Source organism: Hyperolius riggenbachi, chromosome 5, assembly GCF_040937935.1.
Source record: "Hyperolius riggenbachi isolate aHypRig1 chromosome 5, aHypRig1.pri, whole genome shotgun sequence".
NCBI lineage: Eukaryota > Metazoa > Chordata > Amphibia > Anura > Hyperoliidae > Hyperolius > Hyperolius riggenbachi.
The window spans coordinates 126654076-126676012 of NC_090650.1; the positions used below are offsets into that span (position 1 = coordinate 126654076).

At 42.0% G+C, this 21937-nt stretch overlaps 1 long non-coding RNA gene across 3 annotated transcripts in view; it reads left to right on the forward strand.

Annotated features, from left to right (window-relative positions):
* The window catches only part of LOC137517499 (uncharacterized), a 196935-nt gene that overhangs the window by 152497 nt on the left and 22501 nt on the right, over positions 1–21937 (forward strand). For all 3 annotated transcript variants that reach the window (XR_011020548.1, XR_011020550.1, XR_011020549.1), the window contains exon 4: positions 13978–14050. This is a non-coding gene — a long non-coding RNA (uncharacterized lncRNA). The remainder of the gene's footprint in view (positions 1–13977; positions 14051–21937) is intronic.

Here is a 21937-nt window from a genome sequence, read left to right on the forward strand (position 1 = left end):
GCTACATTGGCTGCAGGACTGTCATTCAGATACACTTCTGGCATTTGCAAATTTGCATTTTAAAATCAGGTTTATTTCAGTGTACAATATAAATGGACAGCATAAAAACAGCAGATAACATCCTGCTACAGCCTTCATAAGTCAGCAAAGAACTATGGCAAGGTACAGCGATCGGTTTTAAAGCGTTATCTTACACAATATGTTTATACTATAGGAAATTATAACATAGTATGGAGCTATTCAAAGGTATTGTTACTCAAATTTGCAGAGATACACCAGTGAAGTTGAAACCAAGTCTACACTTGCAAATTCTTGCCATCTAACAGCATAAACTATTTTATAAACCCACTAGTGAGATTAGCCCATTTAAAAGCGGGCTAGTCTGTCACCACTCCGTTGCGCACATGCGCGCGCCCGTCCCATTAGCACGCATGCGCCTGCCACATGCGCCCGTCACGTGCACACGCCCGCCCTTTCTGGCCCTGTCCTCCCTCAGCTCTCCTTAGTGTCTCTCGTCCCTTCCTGCACATGCGCAGTAGCGCAAAACACGGGGGACACACACACAGGAAGTGAGGGATGATTATTATAAAGGATGTTTGGAGAAATACTTATGTTCTCCTATGATCCCTAATGATCTCCAGCCCAGATTAACTTTAGTAAAGCAGACCTACACATGTGAACACAATGGGATGTAGGAACAGGTCTGTTTAAGATGCCCACAGACATACTACTTCAGTCTGAAGATAGAAGACAAGAGAACACCTTCAGCCCATCTCTGTAGACTAGATCATAAACTTTTCAGAGCACGTGGGGCGTGTCCGCAGCGCGAGCACGCTGGTCGCGTAGTAAGAGAGCTCCGTGCTAAACCTCCTCAAAAAGAGTCTTTAAAGCAGCGGTGTGCAAAATTCCAACCTGTAAGGATGTCGGAAGATCTGATGGAAGTGGAGGAGATCAAAAAAGGGACCAAGCGGAAACTCAGACCGCAAAAACTCCCGGAGCTCTTCGCCGGTATTCAGCCACGCAACAGGGACAAAGATGGCACTGAGGAGAACAGGAGACCCGGCGATCCCACACCGGCAGACAACCAGCGCTCCCTCTCCCTCAGCAAACACCCAGAGGACTCCACCTCGGATGGCGGATCCCTGGACACCAGAAGCCCAGTGAAGTCTAAACAAAGGCTGACGGAGGCAGAGGATCAGGTAGGCCCGGCGGCCATGTTGGCACGATCGGACATAACATCACAAGTAGTTTTACAGCAGTTCCCTGCCACAGATCAATCAGTCACCCAAACATACATGAAAGACTTAATGATGTCTCTTAAAACCTCATTCTCTAATGAGATCATGCAGATCACAAACCATCTACAACAGTCTGTTAGTATACTAGACAGAGTGGCTGCAGTAGAATCCAGCGTCTCCTTACTGACCACAGAATTTAACAAATCAATAGACTGTATAGAGGAGAATCATTCTGATATTGAGTGGCTAAAACTTTTCAGAGCACTGTTTCTAGAAACAGCTTAATGTTTTGATGAGGATATAGTTTCAGTGCACTGACTGACGTTCCTCCATTCATTGCCACACACAGTCGCCATAGAAATGCTATGCTAACCTGATGCTCAGCTGAAAGAATCCATCGATCCTGGAGTATCTGTTTTTTGGCTGAGAAATTTATTTTTTTTCTAAAAATAATTAGCCAGCCAAAGTACTATGTGTGATGATTTGCTCAGCTGCCTGTGCAGGCAGGCAGCCTTTTGACCATTGTGTAGGTTTGCATGCTGCAGGACTCTGGAAAGAAGAGCTTCTGTCAGTTTTGCAGCTTGTGCTTGCAGAGGAATTTGCATACGTTGTCATGCAAATTGCCTGGCCACATTCATTGGAGGCGTGTACTATAAGTACTATGTCTTTCCCACAATGCTTCGCTGGTCATAAGGATTTCGTCCTATGTAACACTCCTGGTGGGGTGTCAGCCTTACTCTCTGTTTGAAGATCAGCTTAGAGTAATTCCTGGAAACTGTGCTAGGCAGATTTCCCTAGTGCAGTTAGGATTGTTTATCTGTTTTGTTTGTCTGTTGCGATTGTCCTGTCCCAGCGGTGGTCGATAGGAAGTCGTTCTGATCTCTGTTCTTGGAGCATAGCTGGTGCAGCGGTTGCTACCAGCTATCTCTTCTGTTCTGCCTCTCTGGATCGCGCTAGCCACTTTTCGCTAGCGCTGTGGATCCTTCTGTTCTGTCTCCTGGGATCACGCTAGCCACTTTTCGCTAGCGCTGTGGATCCTTCTGTTCTGTCTCCTGGGATCGCGCTAGCCACTTTTCGCTAGTGCTGTGGATCCTATCTCTCGCTTGTCCCTGTTTTCGTGTGTCTGTCTTGTCTGCTACGACCGCTTGCTGGAGGCTCGGTGAGGTAACCGTTAAGCAAGCGTTCGCGTCCCGTTTCATGTTTGTCTGTCGATGGTTAGTTAGGCGTGCTTGTCTCTATTGTGCTTATAACGTGGAGACCGCTCATAACCGCGTGCACTGTTGTGAATGAGTGCGGTGTTCGCGGTTAGCTAGCTTTTGTTATTTTCCGCATCTTCTGATTGTATTATTTGCTGTGCCTTTGCTACCCTCGTATTCTATTCTGATCTGCCTTGTGTCACGTCTGGCGGTCGCACCTCTCGCGATCACGTTCCTATTTCATATCTGCTGTTGTGTGTGCGCGGTCGCGGGGTGGCGACTGGATTGGCGCACACACATACAACCTGTCCCTTTGCTCGTTCTCATTCGCAATCGCCTCTCTTGCGATTGCGTTCTGCGCTTCGTACAATTCCTGTCTGGCATTTGTGGAGGTACAGAGGATTGGTTCCTCTGCACTCCCCAGCACCATCTGCCGACAGGAATTTCCCTCTACAGGTGCGTAGCACCTTTTGCTGGGTGCCTGCAATTACACGCTTGTGGAGGTTTTCCGCCGTGTCAGCGCACGCGTTGTGCGCTGATCACGGAGAAAGTTCCACAATCGTTACACTATGTCTATGGATACCTTAACGCTATCCCAGGAAAAAACACACATATATAAGTAGATAACTACTTGTTCCACTTACATAACATGTGTTTTGTACTGTCCATGTTTTGATTTCAGTAAATATATACAGTAAATAAAGAGAAAACTATTCCTGGCATTTTCCATCTTAACTCCCTCTGACTGAAGCCAATCCTGATGTCATTTCCTCCCTTAGGCCCCATTTACACTTAATCAGTTGGTGTGCATTGGTGTGTGTTAGTATGCGTTAGTGGGCATTGGTATGAGTTTTTTCTATAACAGTGCATTGGGAAGAAGATTTCAGTTAAAACGCATTAAGTGTGAAAGGTGCCATAGGGAAACATGGGCATTACTTTGAAAATTAGTTTTATTTCAGTTATAACTGAGAGCAACTGATTAAGTGTAAAAGGGCCCTTACTCTTTTTTTTATTTCAGTGAATTTTATACAGTAAATAAACAGAAAACTTTTCCTGACATTTTCTTAGCACCCTTTGACTGAAGCCAATCCTCATGTCATTTCCTCCCTTACTTTATTTTTCCTTAAAACTGGACTGTCATAGCTAGCTTGCTTTGTAAACACGTGAGCACAGCATAGATTATATTTAGCATATTTCAGCAGCTCACTGAACTGCCAATCAGTGAGGAGCAGGAATGTGGGAGGGGTGATGACAAGCTTTCTTGTCGTCGGCAATGTACCAAATATAGCCAGGCTGTCTGAGATAAGATTTATATCGGCATAAACATTTCTGAATAGATTGGAGTGCTTGCAATGCGGGTTAGGTTGCAGGCTGCATAATAAATGCAAAGCACTGGGTAACTGGAATTTGAATTTGTGGCTGACAATCCCTCTTTAAGGTTACACACATGTACTATAGGGGCCTAAACAGTACCTAGTATGGGCTCTCGTGTCCAACCCACCCTGCAGCATAGCCAAAAGCTGATTTACTAACGAAACAACAACAATGACAAAAATAATCAAGCCAGAACAATGCTTCCCTTGCCATGTACTTCCTTTACAGCACATATTGTTCTTCAGTACAACAGATGCTCTTTAATATTCAGGTTCTTTATAAACTAACTAAAGCTGTGAAATACAGTGAGAAACTGTCCCTTCCATATAATCATATTCATTGCAGGCTCCACATAAAAACTGTGTCATAACAAAAATAAGACTCTTTATTCATGAGAAAGCTGTAGTAGAACGCCACCCACCAAAACAAAAAACAAAACAAAAAGAAAAGAAATTAACTAAGCCAGCATTTGGACTGGTTTCACATTTTGTATACTGACATGATTATATTTTCCATGTATGTGGATTTATATATCCATTTTGCTTTTCAACGATGGGGAAGAAGGTAACTAGTGTATTAAGTTTAAGCAAAACAGGGCAATGAAGCATGACCAGCAGATGCTATATACTGACTATCAAATATTAAAGCCCGTCATGGAGGCATTAAAACACGGTGCTTCATCCAGAGATGATTTTGCCAGTACAACTGCAGAAACAAATTAGCATTGAATTTGCAGAAGACTATTGTGTAACAATAACTTGCACATTTGCTGATGGGAGTCAGTGGCATAGAAATAACCAAGGATACTGTCATGGAGCACAGGGGCAGTTGGCCCATGACGCCAGGTAATGCAGGTTCATCAGGCGGAATAGGCCCTGGAGTGGCATTTGACCACCCAACCACGGCCGTCGCGTGTGTTACTTTCTGAGCTGGCAGCCGCTTCCTCTGTGTGTCCCTGGCTGACCCCCTCTCCTATGTCATAGACCTCGCACAGCAGCCTGACCTGCAGCTGCTGTGAAGAGGAAGGAAGCAGGACAGCGGCTCCCTTTATTGGCGATGTATATTGCCGTTACCAGGGGAACTGCTGTCCTGCTTCCTTCCTCTTCACAGTAGCCGCAGGTTGCACTGCTGTGAGAGGTCTATGACGTAGGAGAGGGGGCCGGGGACTATCATAAAGGGAAGTGGCCGCAAGCTCAAAAGTTAACATGATCGGCGGCCACAGGGAGGGTGAAGCTGGCACTGGGGGCAACTATGCTACCTATACTGAGGCAACTATACCAGCTACCTATACTGGTGCAACTATACTACCTATACTGGCGCAACTATACTACCTATACTGGGGGCAACTATACTAGCTATACTGGGGCAACTATACTACCTATACTCGGGGAAATTATTCTAGCTACCTATACTGGGGCAACTATATAGCTACCTACCTATACTGGGGCAACTATACTACCTATACTGGGGCAACTATGCTAGCTAACACGATGCAATTTCTTATCAGATCACCAGTCGATCTGATGGAAAATTGTACCATGTAGATAAGGCTTTAGATTTGGACCAGGGGCACAAGGTGTTATCCCCTTAGTTACCATGCCACCCAAGCAACAGGTAACTGATAGTAGCAAGATTGTGATCATGGCCATTGGACATTAGAACAGTTCCAAATAGATAGTGGTCATGTGTATTTTGCATTTTTTTACACAATATTATTTCCAAAGGCCAATACAGATAATTGCACTGAGCAATGGCTTGCACACACATAACCAAGCATAGCAACCAAATGCAGCACGCCTTGGTTACGTTCTAGTAAAGGAAGCATCCGTGGGACCTAGGTAGAGTTGAATTGTGGGAATGTGCTGTCATTGTAGAATCTGTGCTGTATAGAAGATAGAGGTGAGATCTAAGTAGGGATAAGGCACTGATTTGAATTTTAGCGAAAAGCTTAGCATTAGCATTATGATTAGTTACATGTATCACACAGGGCAGCAAGCAACACCAACCAGCAGCAGGGAGGGCAGGATCACACAAGCTAAAATTGAACGGAATATGATTTTTAGATTGTTCGACTAAATATCAACTTTACACTTAGGGCCTTAGAAGCCACTATTAAATCCACAATTGTCTGATAACAGTACAATACATGTTAATAAAGCCAAATAAAATGTATAAACAACTAAAAAAAAAAGCCACTGTCAGTATAGGAAATAAACTAGACAGCTTTATGATTACAGATTCTAATGCCACAATAAGAGTACAGGTTCTAAAAATGCTTTTTAATGGTATTAAATGCAATTTAAAAACTGTCACTGAATAGTCATAACTCAAATGATTAGACAAGTCTGTATGCTATAGTTAATGAGGTGTATAAAAGCAATAAAAAGTCCCTGAACACAGAGGAGTAAAAACTAGAGATTTATATGGCAAATCTTTCAACAAATGAACAAACATTTTATATAGCAGCATTCAGGGCTTAAAGGGAACCTGCATTAAGAGGGATATGGAGGCTGCCATTTATTTCCTTTTAAACAATACCAGCTCCCTGGCGTGTTGCTTATCTTTCGTGTATCAGTAGTATCTGAATCACACACCTGAAAAATGCATGCGGCTAATCCAGTCAAACATCTGATCTGCATGCTTGTTCAGGGCCTATAGCTAAAAGTAATAGAGGCAGGATGAGTAGGACAGCCAGGCAATGTGCATAGTTTTATGCCTAGTACACACTATGCAATTTCTCATCATATTTCAATTCGAAATGAAAATTTCTGACAGGTCCGATCTGATTTCCGATCGTTTTTCTGATCGATTTTCTGAGCACTTCTGTACAAAATCTATTAGAAAAATAATCGATAATCAGATTGATTCGACCCAAAATCAGTGGTCAGGAAATTGCATGGTGTGTACCAAAAATCTGATTGGATCTGAGGAAAATATTGTACCATTAACGGGCATATTAACGGTGCATGCACACACAAAATGACTGTCGACCCTAGGATAGGGGACTGAACCCCTCAGCAGACAGCTCAGGGCCAAGGGGCGATACATACCCGCCACTAAGCTACTGGGTCAACCATCATCCAAATAACCAATAGCGCCATGTGTGTTGTACAAGCAAAACCCGCGTTGTGTGTATAATGTGAGTTGCACAAACTTAAATTGGTGTAAAGGCTGTTAAAATGAGTTGTGCACGTGAATTTTAATATCAAGTGAATATACCCCAATTATTAATTTCTTGACTAATCCACTCACTGACACCAGGCACAGACAAACCTATCTACCACTTTATCCCACTACCTCCCACTTTCTGTTAGGAGCACTGTGCAGTACCTCTTTAATATATCAAAGTGATAATTAAGTCTTTTTAATAACTGTAGTTTGACATTAATATAGAGTTTATGGTATGTATATATAGTGAGGTATAGTGCTGTTTATTTTAGCAAGGCCTATTTTTAGCATTGACTCTCAAGCAACCAGAAACTACACTTATCCAGCATCAGCCAGTCTCTGCTGGTTCTGGATAATGGGGGTTTTACTGTATATATAAGTCGAAATGTGGCTTACCATTTATGCTGCAATATATGGAGCTGAACTGAATGCATTACATTACGTATATTACAAAAGTGTCATTTCCATATAAAGGACAGCCTGGAGAGCGGCTAATTTCCATTTTATCTGCTTTATGATTATATAATATGCAAACTTCTTTAATGGCTACCTGAGTTGCCAATGCCTGTGTAGAAATGGACAGGTGAACCAGGTCAGTTAACAATCTGCACTAGTAGCTCTCACACATTACTAGTGACATGAACAAATCTATTATGGTTTTTATACTGAGAAAGATATTACTAAGGTTAATTCTCAATTCTGTATCTCTGGTAATGTATTTTCCATTTAACTTATATGATCCATTAAGAATTCATTCCCATCAATGCTCAATTAAATTAAGCTGTAGCTTCAAAGTATATAACTATTAGCTGCAGCTACAGTCTATGAACACTGGATGCAGTGATGTTACATGCTGAGGTAAAACATATGGGGGTTAATGCACGTAACTGCGGTAGTATTGCTGGAAGCAGACAGTGCATGGCAATTTTACCATTACTACCGCCAGCAGGTTACTATCAGCCTGACCCGAGGTACTCAAGTACCACAAGCTTTGCTACAGTAACATGTGTTAGTAAGGCCATTACCATAGCAACACTCGCATTACTCAGTACCACGGGTTGCGCTAAGAACTTGTGGTAACTTGTATTTAACTTGTGGTAACCTGCTGCTGCTATTAGCAGTAATATTGCTGTGCTCTATCTGCACTGCACTATTACCGCGACTTTGTGCATCAACACCTCAGTCACTTAGTTTGTTAGTCCAACAGAGCCTGGGTGTAGCAATGGTGGAACCTAACTGGTATAAGATCCGTGATACCTCCTAAGGTCGCAAAGTAATTAACTATTAATATTATAAGTATGGCAGATTTCAAAATAATGAGAAAAAAACCTTCTTCCCAGCCTCAGTGCAGTCAAAGTAGGCAATTATAGTAAAACTAAATAAGCAGAACTTTAACCACTTTACCCCCGCGCGTACGGATTTCTCCGCCCCTTTTTCCATCCTTTCACCCCCAGGGACGGAGAAATCCGTACTCTGCGCACTCCCGCCGCTGTCCGCGCTCCCGCTCGTAAACACGCCGCCCGCCGCTAGTAAACACTCCGCCGCCCGCTCGCCCAGAGATCAACGAACGGGAAAATCCATTCCCGTTCATTGATCTAAGCCCCGCAATGATCTGCTGCCGCTCGGCTGAGCAGCGCGATCATTGTGAAAAAATAACAAAGTCCCAGCCTCTTTCTACTTCCTGCAAGCGTCCGGAAGGAACAAATTGAAACAAATTGGTAATGTTGCCATCTTGTGGCCAAATAGTAAAACTACACCCTAACCATTTTTTACACACAAATAAACTTGTTTTACACAAAAAATTAACTCCTTACCTCCGACACTCCCCAATTTTTTTATTTTTTTTTGTAATTAAAAAAAAAAAAAAAAATTTACAATTTAAAAAAAATACATAAATAGTTACCTTAGGGACTGAACTTTTTAAATATTTATGTCAAGAGGGTATAACACTGTTACTTTATAAACTATGGGCTTGTAATTAGGGATGGACGCAAAACTGAAAAAAATGCACCTTTATTTCCAACTAAAATATTGGCGGCAAACATTGTGATAGGGACATAATTTAAACGGTTTTATAACCGGGATAAATAGGCATATACATTTAATGGGTTTTAATTACAGTAGCATGCATTATTTAAAAACTATAAAGGCCGAAAACTGAAAAATAATAAATTTTTTCCCACATTTTTTCCTATTTTCCCATTAAAACACATTTAGAATAAAATTATTCTTGGCATAATGTCCCACCTAAAGAAAGCCTAATTGGTGGAGAAAAAAACAAGATATAGTTCATTTCATTGCGATAAGTAATGATTAAATTATAGACGAATGAATGGAAGGAGCGCTGAAAGGTGAAAATTGCTGTGGTGGTCAGGGGGTAAAACCCCTCAGTTGGGAAGTGGTTAAAGTCTGAAAATATTATTATTTATATAGTGCCAGTGGTGCTTGGATAATTTACGTGATCGCGGCATAGCCAGGATTTACGAGCACTTTTTCACTATTCGACTTCTGAATCCGAGATCAATTCTGGATCACGGAAATTGGCCACGGAAATTCCGTGATTGCAAATATTCGGAATGCGGTTAATAGCCGCATTTAAAGTGTTGATTTAACTTTAAAATCCATTTTCTCAAAAACTAAAAGTTCTTTTTAGAATTTTTTTTGTTTAAGTTGTAGTCCCTTATCTTTATAATCCATGCAATTTGGGGGATTGTAGCATGTACGGGGCCTTGCTATTAGCTAACCGCTTTTCCGTGATCATGGCCATGAATTTCCGTGATTGCCTCATTCACGGAAAAAATCTGGGTTGAATTCGTGAGTCCGTTTCAAATCCGTAAATTAATCATGGAATTTCTGAATTTTTTTTCAATCACGGCCGATTAGTTGAATCCTTCATTGGTGGGTATCTGCGTATCACTGTATAGTGCTGATATCTTCCATTGGGGCTGTGTAGATTATATAGTCTTGTCATAGTCTAGAGCCAATTTTAGGGGAAAGCCAATAAAACTAATCTGCATGTGTTTGGGACATGGGCGGAAACCCACACAGACTTGGGTAAAACATACAAACTCAGAAATGCAGAAAGTGCCCTCTCTGGGGTTAAAACCAGGGACTCATCACTGCAAGGCGAAAGTGCTATCCACTACACCACCGTTCTGCCCAAAATAGTATTTAAAGCCTTTTTCAAAGAATATGAAACAAGCCCATCAGCACAACCTGTACCCGGAAAGCAGCCATGTAGTAAAGGGCCCTGGAAAAAATGGCGCAGGGGATTACCGCCAGTAGAATATCAGTAAAATTACCAATATTCTACCACTTAATTCCAATAGTAAATATTGGTAATCTCTATTGATATTTTACTATGACTCAACCTAACCCTACTCTCACACAGAACTCTCCCTCTACTGATGCCTCACCCTTAGCCCTTCCTTTACCTTTGCCTAACTCCTCCCCCCCAGGCAGCACCTAACCCTTAACATTCCCGTGGTGGCGCTTAAAACTTAATGATCCCCTCCATGTCGCCTAACCTCTACCCTGCTCCCCTGCCATAAAGCTGCAATCTACAGCAATGAAGGGAAATTTGGAAGCACGGAGGCACCAAATAAAACCACTGGTGCTATGGCTCCCGCCACTCAAATTGCATAGCGAGAAGCTTCGGCACCCGCAGTTTTATTGTGTGCCTTCGTGCGCCCAAATTTCCCTTCATTTCCGCAATTCGCAGCTTTTTATAATGGGACCCTATGGCACCGCCCTTCTTTCCAAGGTGGCTCCATTTTTCCAGCTTTCCCCAGAAAAGCCACTTAACCACACAGTCATGCATTTCCCCCATCACACTCTTATCCCGTGCTGTCAGTATACAAATCAGAATGAACATCTGGGAGATGTACTATTCGCTCACTAACCCTTCTGATGTTGCTACTTTTATCACAGAGTGGAGGTTGAATGGGTAGTCATCCTAAGTGATGCAAGTAGGGTCTTTGTGATCATAATTTAGTAGGAGATCTTTCTGAGTGGGACAGAGGCACAACGGAGGGGACCCAGGGGACACTTTATTCCCGTGTCACGTTTCCTTTAAGTACAGAGGATGTGTTGAACATTTTGTGCCATGGCAAACCAGTTTAAAGTGTCTTGCAGTGACACACACTCATCCACATATGATATCCGTGTTTCATTACGATCATTGTTATGTTTGGCTTACCTGAGCCTGTTGATGCATGAAAGTGCGGTAATACTGCTGTGTGTAGTCAGCGTATGACAATATTACTGTTACCACTGGCAGCATTGTACTGTGAGTTACGTTATTAAAGTGAGTTAAGCTATCAGCACAACCCGTGGTACTGTGTGTTGGTGCGGTAAAGCAGGTTACCGCACATTAGTAACATGCGTTACCTTTCCAATGCTCACGCTACTCTAGTACTGCGGGTTATGCTAACAGAGTACCTCGCAGTACAATGCTGCCAGTAGTAGCGGTAATATTGCTGTACAGTCTGCATGCAGCAATATTACTGCTTTTTCATGCATCAACCCCCTTATCAGATTTCATTGGTTGCAGACTTGTGTGATGTTTGGCATACCATTTTTCCTATTTGGTGCAAGACTGTCTATAGCCAGATTAAAGTGTAATTAATCAAAGAGAAAGAACTAAATTAGATATACTAGGTACAGTTCAGTTTTTTTTAAGAATCAGATTTATTTATGTGCAAATAAAGAAAAAACTTACCGGTATATTATCAACCATCAAAATAAATAAACCCTAGATGATATTTTTTTTTCTATTTCTACCAAGCATTGTATTAAGCAAAATCTCTGGATGTGAAGGATAGTGCAAGTCGAAAACAGCTTACTGCACAGCAGGGCTCCTTAGGAAAAATACGGCAGTATTGCCAGAAAAAGACGAACTGACAACTGAAAAACAAATGATATGCCAGGTTGTTTCACAGTATTGATAGAACATGTTAAAGTGAAAGTCCAGACTAAAAAGATACTCAGCAGCAATGAAAAGCCTTGGTGTTTCTTTAACAGTGTCACAGCATAAGAACTTTGTTTTTCTTACCCAAGCCTAATTTTTAGCTGCACAAAAGAAAACTGCCTGGGCATTTTTCCCCTGATGCTGTGCAAAGCATGATTGTTTTGGCGCAAATTTGTTTTTTTAAATTTTGAATTTGAGATTTGAAGCCTAGTGTGCGCAGCTGGGAGGGGTAATCAGAACACAGGACAGTTGGAACTGTGTGTCATGCTCCCTGTCACCTCCTTTCAACCAAAAAGATGGCTACCCCATGAAAAAGATGGCTGCCCTTATGAAATCATAAGCATTTGCCTGTTCTTTTAAAACAGGGTGGGTAAGAGATTATATTGCCTATCTATTTTAATTAACATAACTAATGTAACTTGATGACAGTATGTTTGTTTAGGCTGAAGTTCCCCTTTAAAGAAAATTTAATAAAAAAGAAGAAAAAAAAACATGTAGAACTGTATTACTTGAAATGATGATTATATGCAACGTTCAGCTGACAATTGGCTAGCACACTTTCTGTAGTTTGGTGTTATCGTTCTCGTGCTCTCTTATACTGGTTTCTGGAAGTTCAACATGACACCTCATGGCAGAGGAATCTCTGGGGATCTTTTAAAAAAATAATTTTGCTCTACATGAAGATGTCCTAGGCTATAAGGAAGATTGCCAACACCATGGAACTGAGCTGCAGCTCAGTGGCCTAGACCATTCATAAGTTTAGCAGAACAGTTTCCACTCAGAACAGGCCTCTCCATGGTCAACCAAAGAAGATGAGTGCCTGTGTTGACCGTTAAAGGTTGTCTTTTGGCGATAGATGTATGAATGCTGGCAGTTTTTCTGCAGGGGTTGAAGGGGTGGGTTCAGCCTGCCAGTGCTCAGACTATTTTATATACACAGCATCAAATTGGTCTACATGGCTGTCGTCCCAGAAGGAAGCTTCTTCTAAAGATGATGCACAAGAAAAAAAGTTTTCTAAAGACACGCAGACTATGGACAATGATTACTGGAACCATGCCCTGCGGTGTGAGACTGAGATAAACTTATTTTGTTCAGATTATATCAAGCGTGTGTGGTGGCAACCAGGTGAGAAGTACAAAGGCAAATGTGTCTTGCCTACAGTCAAGCTTGGTGGTGAGTGTGTCATGAATTGAGGCTGCATGAGCGATCCCAGCACTAGGGAGCTACAGTTCATATAGGGAACCATGAATGACAACATGTACAAGAACATAGTGAAGCAGAGCATGATCCCCTCCCTTCATAAACTGGGCCGCAGGGCTGTATTCTAACACAACCCCAAACACACTTCCTAGATGACCACTGCTTTGCTACAGAAACTGACTTAACTGTCTCCAGACCTAAACCCCTATTGAGCATCTATGGGGCATCCAGTAATGGAGGAACACAAGATCTGTAACATCCACCAGCTTCCTGATGTCATCATGGAGGAGTGGCAGAGGATTTCAGGGGCAACCTGTGAAGCTCTAGTGAACTCCATGCCCAAGAGAGTTAAGGCAGTGCAGGAAAACACTTTAGGCAGCATTTTGACCTTCAACACTTAGGGGTGTACTCACTTTTTTGCCAGAAGTTAAAACAGTAATGGCTTTGTGTTGAGTTATGTTGATGGGACAGTAAATTCTGTTACAAGCTGTACTCTGACTAATTTACATTATATCAAAGTGTTCAGTGTTGTGCCAGGAAAAGATATAATCAAATGTTTACAAAAATATGAGAAGTGTACCTATGTTTGTGAAATACTGTATATTCTGTTAAGGATGTAGCCATGTTTGCTGCCATTCAGTTGATGGCTGTGAAAAACATTAAAATATAAAAGTCTTGTGGTGCACAAATATTTATGTGTAGCAATTTTCAAAGAAAGGGTTGTGTTACTTGTGAACTAATTTTAACGTCTTAAAATCCTAAAGCTATATAATGATAATCCAAATAAAAAGATTAGCCAAACACATTATGATGGCTTATTTTGTTTATTAAGGGAAATCACCCAAAGTTACACACGCCAACAGACGCTGCTACACAAGAAACATGAGGACTTCATACATGCTTCGGTAAGGGCCTCATATAACTGCATCTGCCATTGTGACTCTTATTTATCTGGATATCTGCTGGCTGTGGAGGCATTTCATACATGCCAACTGAGAAGTCCTAAATGATCTTTCTGTTCCCACAGTTGTGTCTTTGCTAGCCATACATGGGCAAATAAAGGAAAAGGCTAGTGCCTTTCGAGCCTCTGCCTTGGCCAACACCTGATAAACGCTACTGCCCAGAGCTGTCTCAAATGCATAGATCTCTGGGGCTGAGGATGTTGGTGGCCACTGGCCAGGTGTCTGTGTGACAAGCGATGGAGGAGGAGATCAGAGAGATGCCACTGGCTGTGGCAGACACAGCTCTGGGAAGCACAGTCTACACAGGCTGTTCTAAAGGTGGCCACTACTGATCCAATGTTTAGCGAAAAATCGTTTTAGCAATCAGATAATTCTGATCGGAAGTGAAATCGTTCACTACACCATCAACGAACCGATCTTTGCTTCCTATCTATCACAACCAACAAGAAAATCCAAATTTTGGTTCGACAAAAATCCAATCGGACGATGTTTATAATCGTTCATAATCCATTGTTCCCATCAACGGAGATTATTTACAACCAATCTGATCAGAATGTCTGATCACTCAAACGATTTTTCAGTTGAGAAAAGGGAGACCGAGAGCCCAATATAGTGTAGTATGTTGTATAAATAGAGAAAAATGTTAAAAGTAAGTATTATACTTACAAACCTGGGTTGCTCTAAGGCAACCACTGTATACGCAGGTGGGGAGATTAAGCCTGACCCCACTCAGGACTAAGATGTCGCTCTCTGTAGATAGGAAAAGAGGGTATATCACCCTTCCACCAAGGGTGGACAACTTAATATGCAAGGATACATAGGCGCCAGTAGGATAAAACAAGATAAAAGGTTTAAAACGGTTTAGGTGGCGGTGGTGGACCGTCCACACACAAACAGACAAAAAATCGCTGTTGATTGTAGAAAAAAAATTCACAATTTATTCACATACTCCTACATAAAAGTGCAACGCGTTTCACGGGCAAACATCCCGCTTCATCAGGCAATAAACGAACGGAGTATCTCACAGCTCTGAGTATATTGATAGCTTGGCACCTCTGAGGTGCCAAGCTATCAATATACTCAGAGCTGTGAGATACTCCGTTCGTTTATTGCCTGATGAAGCGGGATGTTTGCCCGTGAAACGCGTTGCACTTTTATGTAGGAGTATGTGAATAAATTGTGAATTTTTTTTCTACAATCAACAGCGATTTTTTGTCTGTTTGTGTGTGGACGGTCCACCACCGCCACCTAAACCGTTTTAAACCTTTTATCTTGATTTTTCAGTTGTGTCAGTATTTCTGTTCCTATGAGCTGATAAATGCCTGCTATGGCAAGTAATCAATCCTTTCCTGCACAGAAATTGACCAGGTAGCTGTCAATGCTCTGCCACATTGCCCACTTGATCCTTAGTTAAATTTCAGCAGAAGTTTATCAAGACTCGACCAAGCTGCTAGAGCTGTACCATTTCAAGGGAACCTTAAAGAGAACCTGTACTGAGTAAAAATATTTAAAATAAACACATGAGGCAACTTCAAATGAACATTACATAGTTACCTTGCCATCAGTTCCTCTCAGAAGCTCACCATTTTCTTCTGACAATAATCCCTTCCAGTTCTGACAATATTTTGTCAGATCTGAAATATATCAGTTACTGTCAGTAAAATATCAGTTGCTGTCAGTTATAGCTGAGAGGAAAACTGATTTACCAGGTAATGTCCATGTTTCCCTATGGCTCAAGTGGGCGATGTTACAGTTTAACTGTGTGCTGACCAGAAAGCTGTTATGGGTAATGGCCATTTTCAAAATGGAGGGCGGTAAATTCCCTTGATCACAGTGAACAAACAGGACGCGGGACAGGAGAAAGACACTGAGGAGTAGACTACATGGAAGGTAAGTATGACTTGTGTATGCTTATTTTGACTTTTAATTTTCAGTTCAGGTTTTCTTTAACTGAGAGGGATAAGGATGTTTCCTTTTAAACAATACCAGTTGCCTGGCAGCCCTGCTTGTCTATTGGCTGCAGTAGTGGCAGAATCACACCAGAAACAAGCATGCAGCTAATCCACTCTGAGCACCTCAGTCCAGTCAGAGCACCTGATATGCATGCTTGTTGAGGGGCTGTGGGTAAAAGTATTAGAGACGCAGGATCAGCAGAAGAATCAGGCAACTGGTATTATTTTAAAATAAAAAATCCATATCCTTCTCAGTTTAGGTTCCCTTTAATGCAGTGCAATGCTATACTCCTGTTGATCCTCATCTGCTTATTCCCACACCACTCACTTTGAACTGAGACTTTCAAACAGAATGGATCACTGCTTAGTCAACAAATTGCACTTGCAATTGGGATGAATGTAGATTGCTATCAGGCATATTGAGGGTGTTAAATATCAATGTGATTGAAACAGCTGGAAATATTGAGTCATGTATGGCAGGCTTTGGCATTTGTCTACTTCCCTTTCCATTTCCAGTTTATGTAAAAAGAATAAGCACTTAGGGCCCTTTTCCACTACACAGCTGAATCGCAAAATCACTAGTGATTTTTAAATCGCTAGGGTTGTTACTTTATCATAGAAATCATGAGAAGTATTTTCCACTATAGTGATTCGATTTGGAAATGGCAAATTACAATCGCTTTCTGGAGCGATTTTTAGAGTGATAATGCAATGCAAATAAAAAATCGCAATCACATAACAGAATTAATGAAAAATCGCAATCTCTGGCATTTGTGATTGCGATTGCTAGTGGAAAAGGGCCCTATTGCTGTCTCTGAGATAAACTAGGTATAAAAAGTCTTAAAGGAAACCTGAGACACCAAGAAAGAAATATTTAATACCCTGGCTTCCTCCCGCCCCATAAGCACCGCTGAGTCCCTCGCTGTCCACCCGAGTGCTGCCGTTCAGCCACAATCAGCCCCGGTAACTGGCGTCACTCAGGGTCTTCTGCGCACGCGCGGACCTCCGGCGCATGCACGGACTGGGGCTGATTGCGGCTGAGCAGAGGCACCCAGGAGGACGGCAAGGGACTATAGGGCTAAAGGAAATCCTGGGTAACTATCAAATATTTCTTTTGGCGTCTCAGGTACACTTTAAAGTGTAACTCTATTTTCATAATAAAAAACATCATGGCTATGCATGCTATTCTATAAATCTGCCAATATTAAACATATTTTTGCAACTAGAGCAGTTGTACACTGCTAAGGTACGAATTCCCCACCTTTCTTCATGACTTAACTGATACACACAGAAAATATATATTTCTGCATTCATAAAGATCACCCTTGGAGTACTGAGGCCAGCTCTGAGATAAGCCATTACTGTATTACACATTAAATAGTGCCTTGCAAAATGTTCTCTAAACTTGCAATACATAAAGCTTATTTAGAAAGGATGTTTGTTTTTTTCAACGAATGTGGAGTATCCCTTTAGTTATTAGGATGTTATTTGGATGTCAGTTAGAACCATATAGTGTGTCAGTGTTTTAAAATTTGCTTAAAGTGAACCTGAAGTGAAATTAAGCTTATGAAATAATTTGTTCTAAATGTAGTATGGATACTAAATTGAAAATAAATAAATATGTGAAATACTAATTTCCATGTGACTTATATCCTGTTTTTTAACACTGCATCAGACTGTCAAAGATGCTCTTTAGAATCCAGACCCCTTATTTATTTATTTATAAAGCGCCAACATATTACGCAGCGCTGCCAACATATTACGCAGCGCTGACCCTTGAACTTTTCAGCACTTAAACCTCATTAGAAGCCTTATCTTACAGTTTCTCAGGTGTTTTATCCTCTATTTACTTTTCAGGAAACCAGACTGACAAACTTTTCGACAAGCTCTTTTGGATAGATAACAACTTTATGAACTTCAGAGAATGTCTTACTAGGGCTATGTGAGGATCCGCTCGGCTGCCTGCGCAGGCAGGCAGCTTTTTGACCACTGTTCAGGTCTGCATTCTGCAGGTCTCTGGAAGAGAGACCTTTTGTCAGTTTTGCAGCTTGCTGCTGAGGAATTTGCATACGTTTGTCATGCAGATTGCCTAGCCACATCCTTTGTAGGCTTGCTCTATATATACCATGTGATATCACAGATCTGGGCTGGTCATAAGGGTTAGTCCTGTGAAACACTCCTGGAGTGTCAGCCTTGCTCATTGTTTGAAGATTAGCCTAGAGTAATTCCTGGGACTGCACTAGGCAGGTTCCCTAGTGCAGTTAGGATTGCATATCTGTTTTGTTTGTCTGTTGCGATTGTCCTGTCCCTGCGGTGGTCGACAGGAGATCGTTCTGATCTTTGTTCTTGGAGTATAGCTGGAGCAGCGGTTGCTACCAGCTATCTCATCTGCCTGTCTAGCTTGGATCGCACTCGCCTTGCGCTAGTGCTGTGGATCCTTCTGTTCTGTCTTCCTGGATCGCACTAGCCTCTTGCGCTAGTGCTGTGGATCCTACCTCTCACTTATTCCTGTTTTCGTGTATCTGTCTTGTCTGCTATGAACGCTTGCTGGAGGCTCTGTGAGGTAACCGTTAAGCAAGCGCTCACGTCCTCTGTTTTATGTTTGTCTGTTGGTGGTTAGGCGTGCTTGTCTCTGTTGTGCTTAACACGCGGAGACCGCGCATAAACGCGTGCACTGTTGCGAATGAGTGCGGTATTCGCGTTTGTTATTTTCCTTATCTTCTCATTGTATATTTGCTGTGCCTTTGCTACTCTCGTGCTCTGCCTTGCTGTAGCCTTGTGTCACCTCTGGCAATCGTCTCTCTCACGATTGCGTTCCTACTTCATATCTGCTGTTGTGTATGCACCGTCGCGGGTTGGTGACTAGTTTGGTGCACACACATACAATCTGTCCCTTTGCTCAATCTCATTCGCTTCTCAGGCGACTGCGTTCTCACTCAGTTTCCTTTGTTGTGTGCCCGCCATCGCAGGTTGGTGGCTAGATTGGTGGACATACATACATTCCTCATCTGTGCTTATTCGGTCTTGTGTCGCTGTTAGCAACCGCCATCTCCGGCGATTGCCTTCTCACTTTATCTTCCTGGTTGTGTGTTCATCGTCGCAGGGTGGCGACTAGATTGGTGGACACACATACCCTCTGTCGCTTTGATCTCTCTCTTTCAGGGCTATCTTGCCTTGCGTTTCTTCCCTTCGTGCAATTCCTGTCTGGCGTGTGTGGCAGGGCAGAGGAGCTGTTCCTCTGCACTCCACAGCTCCACCTGCCGACAGGAATTTCCCTCTACAGGTGCATTGTACCTTTTGCTGGGTTCCCTCAAATTATACGCTTGTTGAGGATTTTCGCAGTGTCAGCGCACGTCTTGTGCGCTGATCACGTAGAGAATTCCACAATCGTTACAGGCTAGTATTATACTGTATGTGCCTATGTTTATCACATCATGTCACAAGCCACTTTGGGTATGGTTTAATACATGGTAATTTTAGGGCCATGTTATATAGTCAAGCCTGTCCTTGTGATATTTTTTGCGTTTCATTACACCATGACCATTTGCTGTAAAAAGGTCAGCTTCTTTAAATGTATTTTCACAGTTGTAAAGTTGCAACAAATTTTCTGCTGAAAGTTCTTGGCATCAGTTCTTGGGATTTATCTGCTACCAGCAGATGCAGACTAGTTGCTAGAAATCTGCATGAATAGGATTTGTAGCTACACAGACCTGTGGCCAACCACACCACCAATTCAGTTACTGGCTGCAAACTGCTACTAGACGCTACACGTTACATGCATGATATGGGATCAAAATGTTCCATGTGTTCTGTTAAATAAGATAAATATTTATTTGCTTAAATGACTAGATCAAATCACAGTTTAGTAGACAGTCACAGCAAATATGTAAGGTACATGCTTTATCTCAAATCTGTGTTGGACAATAAAATCGCAAGCAAACACAAACCAATTAGACTGTAGCGGTACATTTGCATCGGCGACTTAGCAGTGCGGTGTGATGGAATTTGTTTGCATAACACAAGGTGTGCTGTGTGTTGCTGGACAACGTGTGCACCTACTGTTGCAGTGATATCTACCTGTATGTGTTGCAAGGTGTGTGTAACACACACTGTGACTTTTCCCCTCTGTTGTGTTGTGATCAAACTTTAACAGGGTACGCAATGCCCCAGTGTGAGTCTAGATTACTGGCTAGTTCACAGTGTTCAGCATGTCAACTCATTGCCCATACAATTCTATCCGCCTATTCCCAGAACTGAGTTGTAACTGATCACGCTATTTTAACTGAGGGCATGCAGGCTTTGTCCAGTCTCCATTGCAGTTCACTTTCCATATAACTTGTGCCTTATGCAAGTGACCATTGTGAACCTAGCCTTAGAATTACTGTATCTCCGAGCATAGCCAATGAGGAGTCTTCACTATCATAACTTACACCACTGTACTACAATTCATAGAGAGGTGCGAATTACAAGGAATTTTCTCCAATAAAGGTCCGTCCACACTGTACCAGTGAAAGTAGGCTTCACTGCCATTGTAAACACGTAATGATATTTCAATGGTACGTCACATAGGGTGCGGTTTTGCATTAGTTGTAGGTTATTTCAAGTGTGGGGTTGTTGGGGTGGGGGGAGGAGAGTATTGTTTGAGGTCAGACATATAGGGGCAGGAGCTGTCATGTGATTTAATGACAGCGGTTTTTGTTCTGCGGTAATTGGGAGTCAGTTTAAAGATTTGGAGGAAGGAGCAGCCCATGAAGACTACTGAGAGGCTGGTTTCATGACGGATTATAAAGTCTTCCTGTCACATGTGCATCACTTCTTCTCATTGGTTGCACTGTCTGAGAAAGAGCAGGTGTCCTCTCCACCCATTGTTCTCAGAGACATCTGCTAGCTTTTGCCAAAGAGGTATCTCAGGGCTCAATTAACTTTTTAAGATTCTTAAAATGAATGCAACTGCAGTGCACCTTTACCCTGCGTTATACTGACCCTGCTCATGTCAATGGCTGTCATTGTGTGTTTACACAGTGGCACTGTTGCCACTTGAATAGCATGGGTTCTTTATGGATCAGACATCATTACACGTTAGTTCTGCAGCATTAGAAGGGTTAATAGTGCCTTATTGTCCGTTACATCTTCATTCTCAGCAAGTTAATCCTTCCAAACTCCATCTCCACAGAGAATGTCACCCAGTGTGTGACATCCAACTAAACTGCTTTGCTAATCCTGTTTTATCAGCTTTGTTGCCTTGTCTACTCATATCCAATAGAGTAAAACCTGCCTGTGGGTTCTTTTTTTTTTTTGCCAACAACCTTTTTTCTTCCCTATGGTTTCAATTAAATGGCTCAAGTGGGGAAAATTCTATCTGGACATCTGCCAATGTCCTTCAGACTCAATGCCAAGACATTTAATTACATACTGTAGGCCTCCGAGCCTTTTCAGCAAGCCCACCTAGCAGGCTTTGTGAATTTACAACATCAAAGTGCTTTAACTAACAAAAAAGGGAAAAAAACCCTCTAATAATTGTTAATATTTAATCACTGTCTACAATTAGCTTGCTGCCAGTACCATACACAAAGAGGCTCCATTGCCTTCAAGTTTTCAGTGTGTAATACAGATTTTACTGAACTCATTGACATTAATCTGTGGCACGTTCCTTCTTGATTTCACCTCAGGCATTTGGTAAGTGGCTTGTCTTGGAGAGACACTGATACTCTCCAGGCCTGTGCCAAAAGGATCACACAGAATTGGAGCGGGTTAACAAGGCTTTAAAGGACACATTAAAAGGGTGCTGCATCATGCTGTGTTTTGTGCGGGACATGAGAAAGAAATACTTGTGTCAGAATTATAGAAAAAGATTATAGAGACAGATAGAAGAAATAAT